The sequence below is a fragment of the Schistocerca nitens genome, chromosome 8 (assembly GCF_023898315.1).
Source record: "Schistocerca nitens isolate TAMUIC-IGC-003100 chromosome 8, iqSchNite1.1, whole genome shotgun sequence".
In the NCBI taxonomy this organism is placed as follows: Eukaryota; Metazoa; Arthropoda; class Insecta; order Orthoptera; family Acrididae; genus Schistocerca; species Schistocerca nitens.
This window is the reverse complement of record NC_064621.1, coordinates 512,747,670-512,771,640: the sequence shown is the minus strand read 5'-3', so window position 1 is coordinate 512,771,640 and position 23,971 is coordinate 512,747,670.

Below are 23,971 nucleotides of genomic sequence, written 5' to 3'. Positions count from 1 at the left end.
GATAGCAGCGTAAATAGCAAACAGTTCCCGGTCGAAGGTCGACCATTTACGTTGGGAAGCGGTCAGTTTGTGGGAGAAAAATCTGAGCGGCTGTACAACAGAACCCACGGATTGCTGAAGTACTGCCCCCACTGCTGTATCACTTGCGTCTGTAGTAAGCGAGATGGGAGCATCAGGAATGGGGTGAGCAAGCGTAACAGCTGTCTGTAAGGCTGACTTTAGATTATCGAATGCGCGACGCATATCTGGAGTCCACGTGACCGCCCGAGACCCTGATGTGTTTTTTCCTGCGAGGGCATCCGTCAGTGGGGCTTGTATGTCGGCGGCGCGGGGAATATGTTTGCGGTAGTAATTTACCATTCCAAGGAAGCGGCGGAGGCCCTGAAAATCTTTGGGCAAAGGCACCGTACTAATGGCCTCCACCCGTTCAGTTAGGGGGCGGATGCCGTCGCCAGAAACTCTGTGGCCCAGAAAAGTGACACTGGTGCGGCGGAGTTGTGACTTAGTATTGTTCACTGCGATACCGTTTGCTTTTAATAGTTGGAGCACTGTATTTAAATGTTGTTCATGTTCCTCGAGGGAGGAAGAAAAAATTAACAAGTCGTCCAGGTACGCATATGCAAAGTCCAGTTTTCCAACCAGCGAGTCGATGAACCGTTGCCACGTCTGTGCAGCATTTTTAAGGCCGAATGGCATAAACAAATACTCGAACAACCCGAACGGGGTGATGATAGCGGTCTTTTCAACGTCCTCAGGTGCCATTGGCAGTTGGTGGTACGCCTTATGACAATCGACTACACTGAAAATTTGTGTCCCATGCAGCTGGGAAGCAAAGTCTTGAATATTTGGGACGGGATAATTATCTAAAATTGTTCTGGCGTTAAGCGTCCGATAGTCACCGCAGAGGCGGAAAGTGTCATCTTTCTTAGGCACCAAATGAATGGGTGACGACCAACAACTAGAAGAAGGGCGGATAGTCTTATTATCTAAAAGTTCCTGAACAATAGCTTTAGCGTGTTTAAGTTTTTCCGGATTTAAACGCCTAGCCTTTGCACGTACCGGTGGGCCTTCTGTGGTATTTATTCTGTGGACAGTACCGTTATTGATCGCGAACACCGATGGGGATGCTGGACCAGCACCCGTTGCACTGTGACTAACCTGTAATGCACACGTGTGTGTGTCCAAGGCCGGCAGTTCAGCAGCGGTGGCGGTGATCCACTGGTAGTCCTTGTCGAAGAGCTCGGTGGGGTACCTGGTAGCGTCGCGGGTACAGCTTCCGTCCGGCAGTAGAAATGTCACGCGGCGTTGGCTGCCGGTGCGAGGAAGTGGTGCGGGGGTTGGGGGCTTGGCCGTGTGCGACAGCTCGGCGGTCCGCTTACGCGTGTCCGTGAGCTTGGCTTGCACGGCGGCGATGAGTAAGCGGAGGGCCCCATTGCTGTCCCGAAGTTCGTCGTTGTGTGATCTAAGAGAAAGCACTGCAACAGCAGTTTCCGCTAGCTCACACAGCAGAATGGCGCTTTCGGATGAGAGGGGTAAGATATCTGAACCGGTGGTACGGTCTCCCGAGTTAAAGGTTAGTGTACCTCGTTGTAGGTCGGGTGACAGTGCGTGGGCTAAGAGAAAATCTACCCCAAGCACGGGTTCATCCACATCCGCGATAACGAAAGTCCACTGTAAGGGCGTATTAATGTCCTGCAGTTTAAGGCTTAAATTCGTTATTCCATGAGAGCGGATCAGGGAATTATTGGCGGCTCGAAGCGGGGGGCAAGGCTGAAGCTCGAATTTAATACCTGCGGACAAAGGTATCACACTAACCTCGGCCCCCGTGTCGACTAGAAATGAAAGGCAAGACACTGCATCTTTCACGTACAAGCGTCCTGGCGCGTGAGGAGAAGAAGTATTTAGTGATAGGCGTCTGTGCGGTTCAACGCGGCCCGTAGCGCCTGAAATGGGTCGCGTTATTAGTTTGGGAACGCGCATGGAGAACGACAGTTCTTAGCCGCGTCGCCAAAGGGGGAGTGGAAATAACACCAAGCGGGGCGGCGCGTGGCGTCGCCCGTCGTGCTGGTTGAGGTCGAAACGGCAGTGGAGGGGGACTTGTTTGTAGTTCCCTCCGATGGCGACGCTGCAGTAGTGCTGGTAGGAGAGGAGTTACTGCGGCGGTTGCCAGGCGGCGTTGGCTCCGCGCGCATGCGTGGAGCGAGTCGTGCGCACTCTGTACTGCAGGATGGGAACTGCCGCGCAGGTGTGCCAACCCCTGAGGCCTGAGGGCACCCTGGGGGGGTATGCGGGGGGGGCAGAATGTTGTAAACCTGGTCTGCGATCTTCAGTTTGGCATCTAGTGGGGCCGAAGTTACATGTAGAAGGTGAAGTTGAACTTGCTGGGGAAGTTTCAGCAACCAGATGGTCCAAAGCGTAATGTCCGGCATGTGATGTGTGTCAATCATAGCGCGGAGATGACGCCAGAGTTGCGACGGGGACCTGGATCCCAGCGATTCCTGACTGATGAGGCGGATAGCTTCCTCTGGCGATGTGGATAGTCGCTCGAGGATGGTGCGTCGGGCGAACGCATATTTGTCCGTAGCGGGGGGCGAAGCCACAATGTCGCAGATCAGATCCAGTTCGTCATGGAGGTGACACAGTAAGCATAGGAACTTCGAATTGTCGTCGGCGACGCCATGTAGCTGCAGGACGTGGTCGACCAAGGCAAACCATGTGCGTGGGTGATCCTTGCGAAGGGGTGGTAGCTTCGGCCAACGGGTGGGAAAGTCTTGACGTAAATGTTTATCAGAAACTGTCTCTCCCTGTCCATAGTTCTGCAACATAATTGTCTCAGGTGCAGTAGCGGTGCACCAGCTTCCGCCACTGTCAGTGGCACGCGGCACGGTAGGCGCGGCTGGCTCGACCTTGGTCGAGAAATCAACGAATCGGGCGGTCGACGGAGTAACGCCGACGGGCGTAGAATGGACCGGCGCGGTAGAATCGACCGTAGTCGACCGATGTGCGGCGAACGACGGAATACAGTTTCCGGGCCCCTCCCCTACAGGTGCATTAAAATAGTTAAAATCACCTAATGTTTGTGGAACACACGCGGCAGGAACGGCGTGTGCCGTCGGAAACACTCGTAAAGCGGACGCTGGTGGTGTAGGGGGGGTTGGTGCAAAATCCGGAGTTCCGGCAGAAATATGAACTCTCCAGTCTTGAGCGTCCGGCTCGATTTGTACAGTCACTGATTCGGGTGGAAAATTCACACTTGCACTTGGGAAACCTGTAAACATAGTCACTGGGGTTTGAGCACATTGTGTCGGCTGTTGAGCACTCGGAACACGTGGCTGTGGAATTGTATAAACACTGTCCTGTTGAGTACAGCTAGTAGAACTATTGCGGACGCCCGGTGGATAGTTGTAAAACCATGCCGAAGCGTCCGTTGGAACACTTAGTTGGCACGTGGTCGGTGTAGCAGGCGGCAAGCGCTCCATTGTGTACTGTTTGACGGTCTAAGGTTTCGTTGTAGCACTCGCGAACAAAATTCGGGGTCACCAGTATGGGTTTAGCATACTAGGGTTGCCGAATTCAATGATGCACGCTACACCACATGTAATAAACACTGTTTTTATTTTTCGTAAGCACACATATACAGTTGTTTACATCCTGAATTCTCGGTACACGTCCGTACACTTTCGCGCGCGACCACAGACTAAGCAAAGAGCTTGCCAAAAACAAAGATATTAACCGCGACTTGGTCGATAGTTGCCACAAATCAAACAGTGCTTCAGCTTGTATAAGTTTATTTTATCATTGTTTAATTATAATAAGATTAAACTGTGACTTTGTTCATACAAGTTTATCTTGTTAACATAAAGACAGCTCTTCTTCATGTGTACAAAGAATGCCGCATGTTGTCTTGTGTCATGAAAAACAGTGCACCCACTAGACGGTTAAATACTCTATTAAGGATATAACAACTTTTTTCTAACAGATATTATTTAGCAGTTTTCCCAAAGCAACACAGCTCACATATTTCTTTGATCTCATTTGGTAAGTTATTGCAGTTTTATTCCTCGGTACTGTGGAATGTTTTAAGAACTTACTTTATGTTTTCTTTCTATGTGCAAGCAATCCCTGGGTTTTGAGTGGCATTCATGTATGGAGATGCTTGTGGTATCATACAGTAACACTTGGAACATATATTCACAGCAAAATATTATTATTCTGAGAGATTTTTTCTGGAGAATTACATTTGTTCTGTATCCTGTAAGGTTGGATGCCATTGAATTAGCATCAAACTGAGTGTATGCACGCATATTACCATTCTTTGATACATATACTACAATTCACTGATTTAAAGTTTCTTGTCTTGTGCTATAGCGTGCTGATGAAAATCCTTTTCCTATGACTTTAATACAGTCTTTTGATTTTACTTGACAATTCATTCAGATTACTAAGAACTTCATATTACTTACTCAGATTACCAAATTCTCAAATAATTTTAATTTGATATTGTTTTTATTCCTGGTTATATGAACATTCAAACTGCTGCCCATCTTTTTGTTCATATTTACTTTATTTTCCTCAGACAGAGAGAGGTGGCACATTGGCGAGACACTGGACTTTGATTCAGGAGGACAGTGGTTCAAATTTCCTGCTGACAACCCAGATTTGGGTTTGCTGCGATTTCTCTGAGCTGCTTAAGACTAATGCCGTGATGGTTTATTCCCAAACCTGAGCTTGTGCTCCTTGTTTAACGACTTCATCATCGATTGCATGTAAAACCCTAAAACCTCTCTTTTCCTTTGACCTCTTGTAGTGTGTCATTACCTTCATGTAATAGTAGCTCTGGTCTCTTATCAATAGTTTTTATCTTGCTGGCACCAGCAAACAGTATTTTTTCTCCAGATGGCAGTTTTAGGACATCATTATGTTGAACCAGAAACAGTAATACATTTCCCTGTGATTAATGAGTTACATTTATCTAATAAAAAAGGTGAAGCACCCAGAAGACATGGTTGGACTTTAATGTAACTTCACACATGCACATAATTAGAGTTGCAATTCACTGTGAGAGGTAGAACCATCACCAAAGTGCATTAGCGCTGTTCGTGTTTAATGTAGTTACCAAGCTTGGTAGGATGTATAATTGGTGTGAACTGTATCAGATGTTGATTGATCATTGTCAAGGACACGGAGATTCTACACACTTGTCTGAGGTGGCATTATCAGCACCCTGACAGAATTTGAGGGGCGGCTCACTATATGACCCTTTTGGCAGAGTGGTTAAATCATGCAATATCCAGATTTGTGGGGGATTTGGATGCGACAGTGGACTGATATACAACTGCATGAAAATATGAGGGCAGGCATACTTGTCACTATGGTCCGGTCAGCCATGTCTGACCGCCACAAGCAAAGATCATCCTACGGTGCACCAAGCATATTGTAATAGCTTCATATCTGTGCCTGCCATCCAAGAACAAGCAGTGGACTTCCTGCATCTTTTTATTTATTTTACATGTCTAGATCTGCAGGACCAAACTGAGGAGCCAATCTGCAAGGTCATAGAACGTGTCAGCACATGAAATTACAATAGAAAAGTAAGAACAGATAAAATAAAATGTTTTATAAAATAAAATGTTTATGAATCCAAAAAAATGACCAGCCACAAGTTTATATAAAAGCAATCAGCTTAATTTTTCAAGGAACTTCCTGGCAGATTAAAACTGTGTGCCTGACCGAGACTCGAACTCCGGACCTTTGCCTTTCTCGGTCGGGCACACAGTTTTAATCTGCCAGGAAGTTTCATATCAGCGCACACTCTGCTGCAGAGTGAAAATCTCATTCTGGAAACATCCCCCAGGCTGTGGCTAAGCCATGTCTCCGCAATATCCTTTCTTTCAGGCGTGCTAGTTCTGCATGGTTCGCAGGAGAGCTTCTGTGAAGTTTGGAAGGTAGGAGACGAGATACTGGCAGAAGTAAAGCTGTGAGGACCGGGCGTGAGTTGTGCTTCGGTAGCTCAGATGGTAGAGCACTTGCCCGCGAAAGGCAAAGGTCCCGAGTTCGAGTCTCGGTCGGGCACACAGTTTCAATCTGCCAAAAAGTTTCATATCAGCGCACACTCCGCTGCAGAGTGAAAATCTCATTCTGGAATTGTGAGCTACTCCATGTATTCCATAATGGTCCAACTTGTGGAGTCATATTTTGTGATCAACACAACCAAATGCCTTAGTTAAATCAGAAAAGATACCTAGTGGTCGAAACCTTTTGTTTAATCTCTCCAGTACCTCACAGAGAAAAGAGAACATAGCACTTTCAATTGATAAACCACTTCCAAAACTAAACTGTATATTTGATAGCAAACTATGTGAAATAAATGATCAATTATCCATACAAACACAACCTTTTAAATAACTTTTGCAAACACACATAGAAATAGGTCTAAACTGTCTACATTATCCCTTTCTCTCTTTTCATACAGTGGCTTTACTACCGATAACTTTATTCGTTCAGGAAACTGACCATTTCTAAAGGAAAAATTACAAATATGGCTATTATGTGCAACACAATACTTTAACATTCTGATAGATACTCCATCATATCCATGAGATCCTTAGTACTCCATCTTCCCCTTGTCCTTATCTCAGAGGAGCATTTCAAATATCAGTCTTGAAAAGCCATTTTCCGAGAGAGTTGTACAATTCCCTGTAGAAACTAAGTTTTTATTTAATTCACCAGCAATGTTAAGAAAGGGATTGTAAACTACTGTACATATATCTGACTTATCAGTAACAGAAATATTTTTACTACACACTGACTTTATAGCATTGACCTCATGGTGCTGACCAGACACTTCCTTCACGACTGACCATATAGTTTTAATTTTATCCAGTGTATTAGCTATTCTATTTGCATATCACATACTCTTTGCCTTCCTAATAACATTTTTAATCACCTTACAGTACAGTTTGTAATGGGCTATTGTAGAGTGATTGTGACTACTTCTAACATTTTGATATAATTCTTACTTTGTTGTACATTATATGCTTATCCCACTACTCAGCCACCCAAGCTGCCTTTTACTGCTAGTACCCTGTCTAGAACATTCTAATGGAAAGCAACTTACAATGAGCATGAAAAATGTATTAAGGAAAGCATTATATTTATCATCTATGTTATCAGCCCTGTAAAACTCCACCACTCCTGTTCCTTAATGAGGTTTAAAAAGTTTTCTATTGCTGTTAGATTATTTTTTCTGCATAGTTTGTAATTATATACAACAGTTGTTTGAGTACAAAAACCTTTTAGTGTTAAAATTTGTACATCATGGTCTTAAAGGCCATTCGCCCTTTTACTAACAGAATGCCCATCTAGTAATGAAGAATGAATAAAAATATTGTCTACGGCAGTGTTGTTGTTCCCCTGCACCCTGGGTGGACAAAATAGTCTGCATCAGATCATATGAACTTAGGAGATCTTCCAACATCTTTTTTCTTGCACAACACAAAATTAATATTGAAGTCACCCATATGGACCAATTTTTTGGTGCTTTCCATAAAGTGAACTAAGAACCCTCTCTACCTTGAGCAGAAATGCTTTGAAGTCAGAGTTGCAGGACCTACAAATAACAACAATTAGAAGCTTAGTTCTACTAAATTCAACTGCCCCAGCTCAACATTGAAATACCTATTCAGTGCAGGCTTTGATACCTCTTCAGACTCAAATGTCTGCTTGTGAGATGTCTGCTTGTGTTTGTAAATGTGTGGATGGATATGTGTGTGTGTGCGAGTGTATACCCGTCCTTTTTTCCCCCTAAGGTAAGTCTTTCCGCTCCCGGGATTGGAATGACTCCTTACCTTCTCCCTTAAAACCCACATCCTTTCGTCTTTCCCTCTCCTTCCCTCTTTCCTGATGAGGCAACAGTTTGTTGCGAAAGCTTGAATTTTGTGTGTATGTTTGTGTTCGTTTGTGTGTCTGTCGACCTGCCAGCACTTTCATTTGGTAAGTCACATCATCATCTTTGTTTATATATATATATATATATATATATATATATATATATATATATATATATATATATATATATGGCCACTCCCCCACTCCACAAAGAAATCCATGAAAAACAGGCAGCTAATCTGTATCCCGTTAAAGGAGGCCTTTGAATTATCAAATTATTTAAGTGGTGCTCTAATATACCAATAACATCAGAGGCAACATCTATAAGCAGTTTACTAACTTTATCCCTAATACCTCTCATATTCTACATCACCCTGCACCAATGGTCAGAGAGTAGTTGCAGCTGGACTAGAGAATCACTGTCCCACACATAGTTCGTGGTCATCACAACAACACTAATGGCTGCAACTGATGTGCTGCCATGATGGGGAAGTACAGACTGTTGACAAATGTCATCAGATTGTGTTCAACGACAAATCAGGATTCTGCATCATCCCAAATGTCCATTGTTGGTGATTATGGCAGCAACTTTGGAACAGGTCCAGTTTTTCCAATGTTTTGGAGAGGCAGAGTGGTGGCATCATAATACGGAAAGCCATCGAGTATGACATTTGGTCATGGCTTATAATGGTTGCGGCTGTGCTGATGGTAATGACTGAGGCAACACTGACAGCACAATGGTATGTCATGAAGATCCTGTGTCATTAGGCTTCACCTATTATGCGACACTATTATGGTGGCCTTTTTCAACAGGACAATGCTCATCCACATATGGCACTTATCTCTATGAATTGTGTGCATGATGTTCAAGTACCTTTGTGGCAAGCAAGATCCCCAGATCAGTCCCCAATAGAAAGGCTAAGGGACCAGCTCAGATGTCAACGCCATCCATGTTTCAGAATCCACGATATCGAGGACCAATTGTAACAACAGATAGACAATTTACCTCAAGAGAAAATACAATAGCTTTAAGACACCATTCCCAACCAAATCAGTGCATGCATCCTGGTCAGATGGGCTGCAGTGTCACACTGTTAAGTGGGATCACACTGACAAAGTCTTCGTAAATTTGATTCAATGTTGTAATCACTGAAATGATATTGCTTATCCTCTCAAGTTTTATTTCATTTTCTCCTCCCCTTCTGGGTGCCCCCACCCTATTTTTTCCAGGTAGTGTATTTGCAGCTGATGCCATTTCTCACTCCTCAATCTTCTTCCATGACACCTGCAACCATCTTCTAGGCAATTGACCCATTTCCTTTTTCACTTCATGGCATCTAATTAAGTACTTTATATGGCCATCTTTTATCATTTGTTAGTTCTAAATGGCTACGCCATAGTAGTATTTTTCTTTAAATATCTTCAAATATTATCCCTTCCCTTTCCATCATTTTTGTGATTTATTCATTTCTTATGTGGACTATTATTGAGTCTCCAGTGATCCCTTTCCACGGCTAGAGGTAGAGCTTATGTAAATTTAAACTGGAATAGATACTCACATAAACTAAAGCAGTAAGAAAGGAAGTACATATGTTACTGCATAATCACTCTAGTAGTATATGCAATGAAGGAAATATTAAAAAATATACATAAGCTTATTCATTGTACGCAGTTGTTGAGTTTCTGTTCAAGTTGAAAGTATGATTTTTATGCACAGGTAATGAGTATATAATGAGGCAACTGCTTGTAGCACTTGGTCAGTCATCACGATAGATCAAGAACAAAAATGGAATTGCCAACTTGGATGGAACCGGAAACATACTATCAATCAGTTATGGTGAAAAATACACATAATAAATAATCATTATTGTGATAAAAGATATTTTTTGGCATATCATATCTACTTGCAGAAATCGCTTCACAGCCCAAAATAAAATCAAAAAGTAATGGAAAACACAACAGCCTAAGACTCATGCAAATTCCTTTTCAAAAATCACTTGAAATACCATTATTACCATGTTTGCTAATAACAGATAATTAATTACCAGCACATCATTATTCACAATACTTGAAGGTTACTTTTTCAGTCAAATTTTGGGGAAAAGTTCCAGATACTACTACTACATGCTTGTTTATTCTAGACCTGCATCTATACACAAAGAAAATTACAGATGTAGGAAATAGTATGGCACACAAAAATTGTGCTCTCCATTTATGTAACACCACACAAAAGCTGTATCTTCAATTTTTTAATGTACGATGAAAAAAATTATATACGATAAAATATGGAATAACCTTTGCATACAAGTTTGTCCTTTTCTAGACTGATAAAGGCGAGAAGTGGGAGAGAGAGAATTATGTTTTATACAGGTATATCTAATTTAACGTTACCTAACAGTAAACGATACAGGTATATAAGTGAATGAAATTTTCACTCTTCAATTATAAAGCTGTTAGTACACCTTTAATGTGTAGGTATGTCTTTACTCTATCATCCTCACATCCAATAACATACATCACTTTTTTTTTATTTTTTTCCCCCTTTATTGTTATTTCAGTTCCAAAGAAGGCGAGAGCTGGCAATGAATAAAAGTGCTTTCCAGCCATAGATTACATAAATTTAAATGACAACGGCTTAAAATACATAAGACAGATGACAATAAGTCATTATTTTTCTTAAAAACACATCGGTGGACAAAATTTATAGTTACAGAAAAATGGATGACTGACTGAAGATTTTACAAAATACACTGGGGGCCAATATTCTATTTTTTTTTTAAACTTCGTGGATGAATTTGTATTACAATTGAAATAAAATCACTCAATATGTGAATGATGTAATGGCGACACTGATGACATATGAAAAAGATCATGCTTATGGCAAAGGTAGAATGATGAGTATGACTATGGAGCCCAGTAGAGCCACAGGGTGTGACTAAGATCAGCAAGGTGGAGGAAGAGGGGTGGAGGAAAATGGAAGGGTGATGTGAGGTGGCATGTTGTGAATGGGGTTGTATATGGGATGGACTTTGTCACTGGGGAGTTGTTGGTTGAAATTCTGGTAACAGAAGATAGATAAGGCATGAAGATGCGTGGATGGCGGAATATGTTTGTAGTGGCATAGCACGGTACCTGGATTGACGATTAGTGGGTGGAAAATTGTGTTTGAGAACTATGTTTTGAGATTAATGGATCAGATCTGTGGGAGCCCTAGGAAGAGAAGGTGTGGGAAGTGTATGAGTTGGTTCAGAATTTGAGTCGGGGAAGGCAGGCGGATGCGGAAGGTGAGACGGTGCAGACGTTTTCCCAGGATTTTAAGGGACTTGTAGAATTTCGGGGAGGCAGAGATCCAGCTAACGGTGGCGTAGATGTGGATGGGGCGGATGAAGGATTTATAATAAGGTAGAAGGATGTGCACTCCAGGTGTGTCAGTTCCTTATATTTCTCATTATACTGCAATCCAGGCACACATTGGCGCAGTTGAGGACGGGGCAGGGGGGGGGGGGGGATTTTTAGGTGAGGATAAGGTAATGGGATCCCCAGGTACCTCAGTTCACTATGTTTCTCATTATATTGTTCTATACTGGAAACTGACTCGTATCACAATTATTACCAGTCTGAATCGTAAAAACCCATTGCAATTACGTGACACGATTTATGGGGGGGGGTTCCAGATTTAATGTAAATGCTAGTGGAAAATGTTTCGCCAGAACGGTATCCAAACATGAAGTACAGTGTCAATTTGGTCACATATTTTCCGTTTTCTGACTGATCGAATTGCCGAAAGTGACACAAAATTGAAGACGAGATGGTATTCGTTTCCACGCGACTCCTCTAGGATTTATCGAATAACTATTTCCGAATAATTACTTCTCACCTCTCTGTCTGGCATAACTTTCAGTAAAAGTGTATCGGTTCTAGTGATACATTCTCATCTCATTATGGAGTGAAACCTAACGGACAAATGGAAATTCATTTGGGGGTAGGGGAAACAGTAGCGCTACAAAAAAAGAAAAACAAAAGAAAGTCCAATTTGGAAATATTAAGAAGTCATTAGACAAACGCTGCTTATTAACTTATTCAGTACTTACATAAACTTCTGACGAATAGCGGTGTAATGTCCAAATTTATCACTTTAAATAGTTGACTTGTCGAATATCGATCTTGGGTCGAAAACATTTCAGGTGTTGCAGACTATATGTTTGTTTTATTACATCTATTTCTCACCTAATAACTCGTGTGGTTGTATTATTTTCTAGAATGTTTTAGCTTACACATTATCATTTGCAGTTCGTAGTGGTTATAACTTCGGTGTAAACAGCGCGCGAAAACTTATGTTCCGCTGATTCGTGCAGACTATAGCCTTTGCGGGACGACTTCCCAGGCTGTGGACGAGCCTGGAGTATTTCTTACTTCATGGTGTTTGTTACGTAAGATATTATGCTACTACTAAAGGTTAATATCCACTGGGTTTGGCATAACATGAGTATAATAACAACAATTGTCCAGAAAAGAGTCACAGTATCGCCAAAACTTCAACAATGTTCCAAATAAAAAGGATGTTCCTTACCTCTCGCATAACTAAGTACGTTCGATAGTGAAGATACTGACTGCATAGCTGCCAGTCGTAGGGCATATCCCTACATGTAGGGACTTCTGGCTGTTTTTGCCAAAATGAAGGGACAGATTTTCGATCCCAGCGTAAAACGAGTGACTTCTTGTCCAAGAAAGAAAAATTACATAATAAGAAATGAAACAAGAAAAAGTTGCCAAACTGTAAAATTTTTAGGCATTATATATGTCTGTCACCACTGTGTACGGAAAGTTGGCCAGTAAGGACCTACCCAGGGACGAAATGAAGTGAAGAAGGGAAGTATTTTAGCCACTGTCTGAAGAGGGTGCGTGACAGAGGAAATGGTGACATATTTGTTGCTTAATACTCGTGACGATGAACTTCTGCCTCCTAAAGAACAAATTTCGGACGGAAGTAACAGCCGGGAATGAGCATTACGAGACAATAATTTTTCAAATGCGTTAATTATTTGCAGCGAAGAACGTAAATTAATGTTGTTAAAATACAAAGCAATATTAGAAGCAAAATGGTCACTGAAACTTCCTGGCAGATTAAAACTGTGTGCCCAACCGAGACTCGAACTCGGGACCTCCAACTTTCGCAGGCAAGTGCTCTACCATCTGAGCTACCGAAGCACGACTCACGCCCAGTACTCACAGCTTTACTTTTGCCAGGATCTCGTCTCCTACCTTCCAAACTTTACAGAAGCTCTTCTGCGAACCTAGCAGAACTAGCACTCCTGAAAGAAAGGATATAGCGGAGACATGGCTTAGCCACAGCCTGGGGGATGTTTCCAGAATGAGATTTTCACTCTGCAGCGGAGTGTGCGCTGATATGAAACTTCCTGGCAGATTAAAACTGTGTGCCCGACCGAGACTCGAACTTGGGAAGAAGTTTGGAAGGTATGAGACGAGATACTGGCAGAAGTAAAGCTGTGAGTACCAGGCGTGAGTCGTGCTTCGGTAGCTCAGATGGTAGAGCACTTGCCCGTGAAAGGCAAAGGTCCCGAGTTCCAGGCTCGGTCGGGCACACAGTTTTATTCTGCCAGGAAGTTTCATATCAGCGCACACTCCGCTGCAGAGTGAAAATCTCATTCTGAAAATGGTCACTGTTGAGGAAACCCTGAAGATAAGAACAATTGTGAATAGAAGACAACCAACACGAAGGCTCCTAATCGGGCCGACACGCGACTACCAAAACCAGGGGTCCATCAGGCAAATTTTAACGCTTCCACTGTAATTGTGCACCATTGTTACTTCCACAGTTACATTCTTAACTTCCGCAGTGGCGACTGTTTCTTTGTTGTGTGTCCACTTGTTGAAAAATAAAGGATAAACAGCTCGCGTAGATCAGATCAGTTACTTCAGCCTTAACATAAGCTTCTAAAGTTCTAACGTTTCTTTTTTTTTTTTTTTTTTGAGTGTGTAACTCTAGTACTAGTATTTTTTATTTTGGTTTCAGCATCGAAAAAGAAAAAGAGTTAAAAAACCGAAAACAGAAATTTAGGGAAGTGTGACAAGAGGAAGAACAGTTTAAAAGGCGGTTAACTGCAGATCCCAAAGACAATTATCTTGCTCGTCGCAGGACGTGTGATATTAGTTCGTGTGCTGGAAGAAGCGAACTTTTGAGCCTCGTAAATCGCGATTCACACAAAAGTATAGTGTCACAATTTAATATGCAACCACCACAAGTCTTAAGCACAGAGGACACCATAGCTGCTGAAATAAGATTAGTGACAGCGTTTGCTGAGCGCTCGCTGTCCTTGTCAACAGTAGGTCATACACTCCTGGAAATTGAAATAAGAACACCGTGAATTCATTGTCCCTGGAAGGGGAAACTTTATTGACACATTCCTGGGGTCAGATACATCACATGATCACACTGACAGAACCACAGGCACATAGACACAGGCAACAGAGCATGCACAACGTCGGCACTAGTACAGTGTATATCCACCTTTCGCAGCAATGCAGGCTGCTATTCTCCCATGGAGACGATCGTAGAGATGCTGGATGTAGTCCTGTGGAACGGCTTACCATTCCATTTCCACCTGGCACCTCAGTTGGACCAGCGTTCGTGCTGGACGTGCAGACCGCGTGAGACGACGCTTCATCCAGTCCCAAACATGCTCAATGGGGGACAGATCCGGAGATCTTGCTGGCCAGGGTAGTTGACTTACACCTTCTAGAGCACGTTGGGTGGCACGGGATACATGCGGACGTGCATTGTCCTGTTGGAACAGCAAGTTCCCTTGCCGGTCTAGGAATGGTAGAACGATGGGTTCGATGACGGTTTGGATGTACCGTGCACTATTCAGTGTCCCCTAGACGATCACCAGTGGTGTACGGCCAGTGTAGGAGATCGCTCCCCACACCATGATGCCGGGTGTTGGCCCTGTGTGCCTCGGTCGTATGCAGTCCTGATTGTGGCGCTCACCTGCACGGCGCCAAACACGCATACGACCATCATTGGCACCAATGCAGAAGCGACTCTCATCGCTGAAGACGACACGTCTCCATTCGTCCCTCCATTCACGCCTGTCGCGACACCACTGGAGGCGGGCTGCACGATGTTGGGGCGTGAGCGGAAGACGGCCTAACGGTGTGCGGGACCGTAGCCCAGCTTCATGGAGACGGTTGCGAATGGTCCTCGCCGATACCACAGGAGCAACAGTGTCCCTAATTTGCTGGGAAGTGGCGGTGCGGTCCCCTACGGCACTGCGTGGGATCCTACGGTCTTGGCGTGCATCCGTGCGTCGCTGCGGTCCGGTCCCAGGTCGACGGGCACGTGCACCTTCCGCCGACCACTGGCGACAACATCGATGTACTGTGGAGACCTCACGCCCCACGTGTTGAGCAATTCGGCGGTACGTCCACCCGGCCTCCCGCATGCCCACTATACGCCCTCGCTCAAAGTCCGTCAACTGCACATACGGTTCACGTCCACGCTGTCGCGGCATGCTACCAGTGTTAAAGACTGCGATGGAGCTCCGTATGCCACGGCAAACTGGCTGACACTGACGGCGGCGGTGCACAAATGCTGCGCAGCTAGCGCCATTCGACGGCCAACACCGCGGTTCCTGGTGTGTCCGCTGTGCCGTGCGTGTGATCATTGCTTGTACAGCCCTCTCGCAGTGTCCGGAGCAAGTATGGTGGGTCTGACACACCGGTGTCAATGTGTTCTTTTTTCCATTTCCAGGAGTGTATAAGTGAGCTCATAAAACACATTTTCGTCGATTCTAAGACTGCTCAAAACACTAACAGCAGCGAGTTCCCAAATAACACTGTGAATATTTTGTTTGAAAACGGTGGCAGTTCAGTGTACAAAACTGTTAAAAAAGGGGAAGCTTTATTACCCAATACGTGGCTGTCTCTTTTTTTGTCGTCAGTGTAGATTTTTTTTATATCTGTAGACTTTCAAGGCGAACGTAGAGAGTTTTTCACATGTAGTGTAGAGGAATGGTCGAAAATGAGTTGGCAACACTCCCTAATGGCGGAGAAGACGACTTGCTCTGCAAGGTAACTTTCTGTAGATTAAGATCTAGCGCTGAGACGTGAGTTTGCTAAAGTTAGTTTTATGTTCCATGGATCATTTTGCACGGTAAACCATTATTACGTGGAACGAGTCATATATTGATGATATGACAATGAAATCCTCTAACTGAATTTTGTTAAATTTTCCAGGAGAAGCGAAAACGGTTTCGTAAAAATGATGTTAAGTGAAACAGATAAAGTTTTTACAGTGTAATTATCTAGGAGAAATGGATTCACTGGTTATTAAAAGTAAGAGGTTGTCACAGACATATGGAGTTACGAGGTTTCCATCGCCTGCCATCGACATATATGTTCAGCGTGTAACCGTATTTGCAAATTAATTTGCGATGTAAATGTAAAATGGCTCGTTCCACATCATTATGTTCTATCGTCCAGAATGCTCCACGGAATGTAATAGTTAGAAGTTCTTGCAAAAAACGTATTATATATATATATATATATATATATATATATATATATATATATATATATATATATGTGTGTGTGTGTGTGTGTGTGTGTGTGTGTGTATGGAAAACGTGTGTTTCAAGATATCATGGGGACTCGCTCGACTTGTTGAGCAACGCCATTACGAGCGAATACAGAGATCACTTGGCGCTTCACAGGAGAATATACACTCCTGGAAATGGAAAAAAGAACACATTGACACCGGTGTGTCAGACCCACCATACTTGCTCCGGACACTGCGAGAGGGCTGTACAAGCAATGATCACACGCACGGCACAGCGGACACACCAGGAACCGCGGTGTTGGCCGTCGAATGGCGCTAGCTGCGCAGCATTTGTGCACCGCCGCCGTCAGTGTCAGCCAGTTTGCCGTGGCATACGGAGCTCCATCGCAGTCTTTAACACTGGTAGCATGCCGCGACAGCGCGGACTTGAACCGTATGTGCAGTTGACGGACTTTGAGCGAGGGCGTATAGTGGGCATGCGGGAGGCCGGGTGGACGTACCGCCGAATTGCTCAACACGTGGGGCGTGAGGTCTCCACAGTACATCGATGTTGTCGCCAGTGGTCGGCGGAAGGTGCACGTGCCCGTCGACCTGGGACCGGACCGCAGCGACGCACGGATGCACGCCAAGACCGTAGGATCCTACGCAGTGCCGTAGGGGACCGCACCGCCACTTCCCAGCAAATTAGGGACACTGTTGCTCCTGTGGTATCGGCGAGGACCATTCGCAACCGTCTCCATGAAGCTGGGCTACGGTCCCGCACACCGTTAGGCCGTCTTCCGCTCACGCCCCAACATCGTGCAGCCCGCCTCCAGTGGTGTCGCGACAGGCGTGAATGGAGGGACGAATGGAGACGTGTCGTCTTCAGCGATGAGAGTCGCTTCTGCCTTGGTGCCAATGATGGTCGTATGCGTGTTTGGCGCCGTGCAGGTGAGCGCCACAATCAGGACTGCATACGACCGAGGCACACAGGGCCAATACCCGGCATCATGGTGTGGGGAGCGATCTCCTACACTGGCCGTACACCACTGTTGATCGTCTAGGGGACACTGAATAGTGCACGGTACATCCAAACCGTCATCGAACCCATCGTTCTACCATTCCTAGACCGGCAAGGGAACTTGCTGTTCCAACAGGACAATGCACGTCCGCATGTATCCCGTGCCACCCAACGTGCTCTAGAAGGTGTAAGTCAACTACCCTGGCCAGCAAGATCTCCGGATCTGTACCCCATTGAGCATGTTTGGGACTGATTGAAGCGTCGTCCCACGCGGTCTGCACGTCCAGCACGAACGCTGGTCCAACTGAGGCGCCAGGTGGAAATGGAATGGCAAGCCGTTCCACAGGACTACATCCAGCATCTCTACGATCGTCTCCATGGGAGAATAGCAGCCTGCATTGCTGCGAAAGGTGGATATACACTGTACTAGTGCCGACATTGTGCATGCTCTGTTGCCTGTGTCTATGTGCCTGTGGTTCTGTCAGTGTGATCATGTGATGTATCTGACCCCAGGAATGTGTCAATAAAGTTTCCCCTTCCTGGGACAATGAATTCACGGTGTTCTTATTTCAATTTCCAGGAGTGTATATCATTTATATTATTACGATTTTCTTGTAATTACGAAGTTTTATAAAGTTCATGTTCCTCTAATAGTCTGAGACAAGTCTTAACGGACAGTCTGGCTGACTTATTTACAAAATCAAATTACCCTTAATATAATTGCCGTGGTAATCATGTTCCCGGTGCCACAGATAAGTTGACTTACCTTCTGACTGCTATCGTTGCTCCGTGTACTTATCGAATTTAGCAATTTTCTTGAGATTTTTCTAACTGGAAACCGGCACATGTTGCTCTCCAGTCGCTTCGTCTCCAACTGTTGCTAGGCAATGGCGTGGAGACCTCTGTATTGTTGAAAACTGCAAAACGTCGCGATATGTTGTTTCCTGTAATAAGAGAGAGTACGTGGGAAACCACTGCAGCATAATTAAGGAAACTACCTAACTGTAACAACTGGGACGTAATTAAGCTGGACGATAAGGAACTAATGACAAGAAAAAAAACAGAAAAAACTCGACGGAAAATTAGAATAAGAAGGAATCATAGTCTCAGGCGGTTCTGCGACTGATCAGGTTACAGATTCCTTGACTTGCGCAAAAGGATGGAGAGGTGTCGGAAATCATGTAATAGATCAGGGGTCTATTACACACAGGAGGCTGCTACATGGGTACTGGGCCTGTGTGAAGTGGACTGGGCGGTCTCTTAGGTTAGAGGGTTTCGGAAAAGTATATGTAGTGGTTCAGTATCAAAGGGTGCAGATCAAATGGAGGACGAAGGTAGACTAGGAAATATTGGAATTTCAGTTCTAAATTGTCGTAGCTTTGTCGGGAACAAAATCATAGTACCAAGCCCTCGTAGAAAACACTGAAGTAGAAATCTTAATGGGTACTGAAAGTTGGCTATAGCCAGAGATAAGTTACGTTGAAGTTTTTGCCGAGGATATATTGTGAAGGCAGGATAGATTAAATACAGTTGGTGGCGGCGTGTTTTTGCTCTATTGAAATTGAAGTAGATGATTTGAATTGTGTGAACAGAGGCTATACTCGACAACTGTAATAAATTAACATTGCTTTTGCGGACCGCACTCCCTCATCCCCCTTTCCACCCCCGTCTCAGAAGATGTAGTTGCTGAAGGGTTCAAGGAAAATTTGAGTCATTTCGAATAGATATCCGACTCATAGAATTATAGTTGGTGGTTCAAATGGCTCTGAGCACTATGGGACTTAACATCTATGGTCATCAGTCCCCTAGAACTTAGAACTACTTAAACCTAACTAACCTAAGGACATCACACAACACCCAGCCATCACATAGTTGGTGGTGAATTCCGTCTACCGTCGGTGTTGGTGAAAATATGAGGGCATAGTGAAAAGCAATGCCTCCGAATTTTTTTTATCCTGTTGTCAATATCGATTGAGGTATTACATGTCACGCAAATTACTCGGTCGACATTTCTGCTTCGCTGACGCAAGTTGCAATCGCCTGCAGCTAAAGTGCTCCAAATTGTAGCGTGTAACATTGGCGATGTGTGAGAAACAGTGCGTTGTAATCGAGTTTCTAATCATCACGACAATGCCAGACCACACACGAGCGTTGCGCTACGTGCAGCAGCCCGACACCATGGGTTCACTGGTATCGATCATCCTCCATACAGCCCCGACTTGGCCCCATCCAGTTTTCAACACCTGTTACTAAAACTTAAAGAACACCTTCGATGACTTCACTTTGATAGGGATAAAGCGGTGCAAGCAAAGGTGAGGTTGTGGCTCCGTGAGAAAGCCATACATTCTGCAATGACGATGTCAACGAAGTGGTCTCTCGTTGGGACAAATGTGTTCGTCGTCAGGGTACCGATTTTGAGAAATAAAATGAAAATATGAATAATAAATATGTAGAAGGCCAATAAAATTTGTTTTATTTAAACAGCTTGAAGAGTTTTCTCGTTAAAAATGCGGAGGCATTACTTTTCAACATGCTCTCGTACATGTTTAAATCCATCAACATGCTCAAATGGTTCAAATGGCTCTGAGCACTATGGGACTTAACATCTGAGGTCATCAGTCCCCTAGAACTTAGAACTACTTAAACCTAACTAACCTCGTGACATCACACACATCCATGCCCGAGGCAGGATTCGAACCTGCGACCGTAGCTGTCGCGCGGTTCCAGACTGAAGTGCCTAGAACCGCTCGGCCACACCGGCCGACCATCAACATGCTCTCGTACATGTTTAAATCCAGTGTTAGGTATAAAAAATCGTCTGAAGTTGTTCTAAGGCAAAATTATTTTGAGCAGTTTGTTCAGGAACCTACACGAAGTGTAAATTCTCGTGGTAACATATTAGCCCTGTTAGTCACAAACAATCCTGAGCGAATAAAGTGCGTCATGAGGGATACAGGGTTTAGACCACAAGGTCGTTGTAGGTAGTAACACTCGACTTCACCAAAAATAAACGCTAATTATATCTCTTTAAAAAAAAGATAAAAATTTGCTTCACGCCTTCCTAAGGCACAGTCTCCACTCTCAAGTCCTTACAAATAACTATGTAAGCGTAGATTAGATTTGGATTAAATTCGAAGACATCGTATTGAGGGCAGTTAAGAGCTTCGTACCAAGTAAATTAATAGGAGACGGATCAGATCCCCCATGGTACAAAAAGCAGGTCAAGACACTGTTGCAGAAGCAAGTGAAAAAAGCCTACCAGTTTTAAAAGAACACAGCATCTAGATCATTTGCGATGTTTTTGTGTGAACAGTCAGTTTCAGTTGTAGATCTTGGTGGTAGGGCAGCAGCTTCCGTATCGTCAGCAACACATCAGAGGCCAGCGTTTCGTTTGTGAGTTGTGACGAGCTTCCAGCAACTACAGAGTGGTCTAAGAGATTTCGGGACTGCAGCCGATCGTCTTAACATTCATTCCACGACATTTCGACCGGTCACCTGAAGATGACTGGCAGGTGTCCAGTTAAAATATCGTGGAACGAAGTTTACGACGATCGGCTGCAATCTCGAAATCTCTTCGAACATTTAATTCGACGGGAAAATTTTAAATTTCAGTACTACTGAGTGGGACAAATAAAAGTGGTCCGGAAAACAGAGTTCCAAGGTACAAAGAAACACAACAGAGGCAAAGAGCCGGCCGATGTGGTCTCGCGGTTCTAGGCGCGCAGTCCGGAACCGTGCGACTGCTACGGTCGCAGGTTCGAATCCTGCCTCGGGCATGGATGTGTGTGATGTCCTTAGGTTAGTTAGGTTTAAGTAGTTCTAAGTTCTAGGTGACTGATGACCACAGCAGTTGAGTCCCATAGTGCTCAGAGCCATTTGAACCATTTGAAGAGGCAAAGAAATACAGTACTAACCTGACTATACGAGATGTTGAAAGTGACCACCATTCATCTCTTAGCACTTTAGGGCAAGTTGCTGAAGGCGGATCGAAGCTGGACTGCTGGAATTGCTGCAGTCTCATCCGAAATGTTCTGCTGCATTTCTTGAAGACTGTGAGGGTTCTTGCGATACACCATAGATTTGAGGGCTCCCCACACAAAGTAGTCGCGCATTGACACATGAAGTGACCTGGGTGGCCAGCTAGGGCTGCGACCAGGCTGCCCTCTGCTAAAAGCCCTGTCAAGTGTGAAGATTTTGTAAATGCACTCCGAGGTTCGGCGAGCTGCATGGGCAGTTGCTCCTTCCTGTTGAAGTAACTCTAGGTCTTTTCCTCCTCCGTAAATGCTGCCACAAAAGGATTCAAAATGTTGGCAATGTAACGCGCCGAAGTGAGCCTCTCATGAACGAAGATGGGACAAATAACGTGGCGTGCAGACACAACAGTATAAATCACATCCTTCTTATCATGCAATGGTGTTTCATGGAAGTTATGTGGATTCTTCGCTGCCCAGAACACGTGATTCTGTGAGTTGACTTAACCACTCAGCTGGAACAAGGCTTTATCAGACATAAAGAACGTATCTATGTCTAAGCCATTCATTGTTATCTCAGTGAACATCCACTCACAAAACTGGAGGCTCTGAGGAGCATCTGCTGGTTTTAATGCAGGGAAATGCAAACTCTGTAGGGATGCATGTGCAGGGGTCCAGGTGGAGTATTCATCCACACCACCGACGTGATGTTGCGATAGGTGTCGGGTTGATTTGGGAGGACTCTGAAGCTTTTATGGTGAATTACAGCAACATTTTCTGGTGTGCGGGCACATTTCGGAATATTTTCTGCCTTGTTCAAAAGAAGATCCTATCTGACACCATTTTCGGATTAAGCGTTGCATGACACTCTTTGCTTGCACTTTGACACCATTAAACATGTCTGCAAACAGCTGCCCACACCGTTTCCACAACTTTGTTGTCTCGTAACTTTGCACAACGAACACTCGCTTCTTCACTGTGAGTAATACCGCCCCCTTTGCATTTCTTCACTCACACGACACAGCCCGCACTACGCTCTGAACTGGTGTGGATAACGCGGCGCGTCTACACGTGGTGTGTTCGTCATGGGGTGTGATTATATGCATTAATTCACGTCCATTGTATCCACTCATCCAGGTCACTTTCATTTGCTCCACCCTGTAGAAGCGACTTATATTTTCCTTTACTGTGTGCACTTTTGTCTAAAAACTTACATTTCTTGCGTATGTGTGTATCTATTTGCCACAGTTCCATGTTTTAATTACTGTCTAGTATATACGAGGTGCATTCAAGTTCTAAGGCCTCCGATTTTTTTTTTTTCTAATTAACTACCCACCGAAATCGATGAAACTGGCGTTACTTCTCGACGTAATCGCGCTGCAGACGTACACATTTTCACAACGCTGACGCCATGATTCCATGGCAGCGGCGAAGGCTTATTTAGGAGTCTGTTTTGACCACTGGAAAATCGCTGAGGCAATAGCAGCACGGCTGGTGAATGTGCGGCCACGGAGAGTGTCTTTCATTGTTGGAAAAAGCCAAAAGTCACTAGGAGCCAGGTCAGGTGAGTAGGGAGCATGAGGAATCACTCCAAATTTGTTATCACGAAGAAACTGTTGCGTAACGTTAGCTCGATGTGCGGGTGCGTTGTATTGGTGAAACAGCACACGCGCAGCCCTTCCCGGACGTTTTTGTTGCAGTGCAGGAAGGAATTTGTTCTTCAAAACATTTTCGTAGGATGCACCTGTTACCGTAGTGCCCTTTGGAACGCAATGGGTAAGGATTACGCCCTCGCTGTCCCAGAACATGGACACCATCATTTTTTCAGCACTGGCGGTTACCCGAAATTTTTTTGGTGGCGGTGAATCTGTGTGCTTCCATTGAGCTGACTGGCGCTTTGTTTCTGGATTGAAAAATGGCATCCACGTCTCATCCATTGTCACAACCGACGAAAAGAAAGTCCCATTCATGCTGTCGTTGCGCGTCAACATTGCTTGGCAACATGCCACACGGGCAGCCATGTGGTCGTCCGTCAGCATTCGTGGCACCCACCTGGATGACACTTTTCGCATTTTCAGGTCGTCATGCAGGATTGTGTGCACAGAACCTACAGAAATGCCAACTCTGGAGGCGATCTGTTTCAACAGTCATTCGGCGATCCCCCAAAACAATTCTCTCCACTTTCTCGATCATGTCGTCAGACCGGCTTGTGCGAGCCCGAGGTTGTTTCGGTTTGTTGTCACACGATGTTCTGCCTTCCTTAAACTGTCACACCCACGAACGCACTTTCGACACATCAATAACTCCATCACCACATGTCCCCTTCAACTGTCGATGAATGTCAATTGGTTTCACACCACGCAAAGTCAGAAAACGAATGATTGCACGCTGTTCAAGTAAGGAAAACGTCGCCATTTTAAGTATTTAAAACAGTTCTCATTCTCGCCGCTGGCGGTAAAATTCCATCTGCCGTACGGTGCTGCCATCTCTGGGATGTATTGACAATGAACGCGGCCTCATTTTAAAACAATGCGC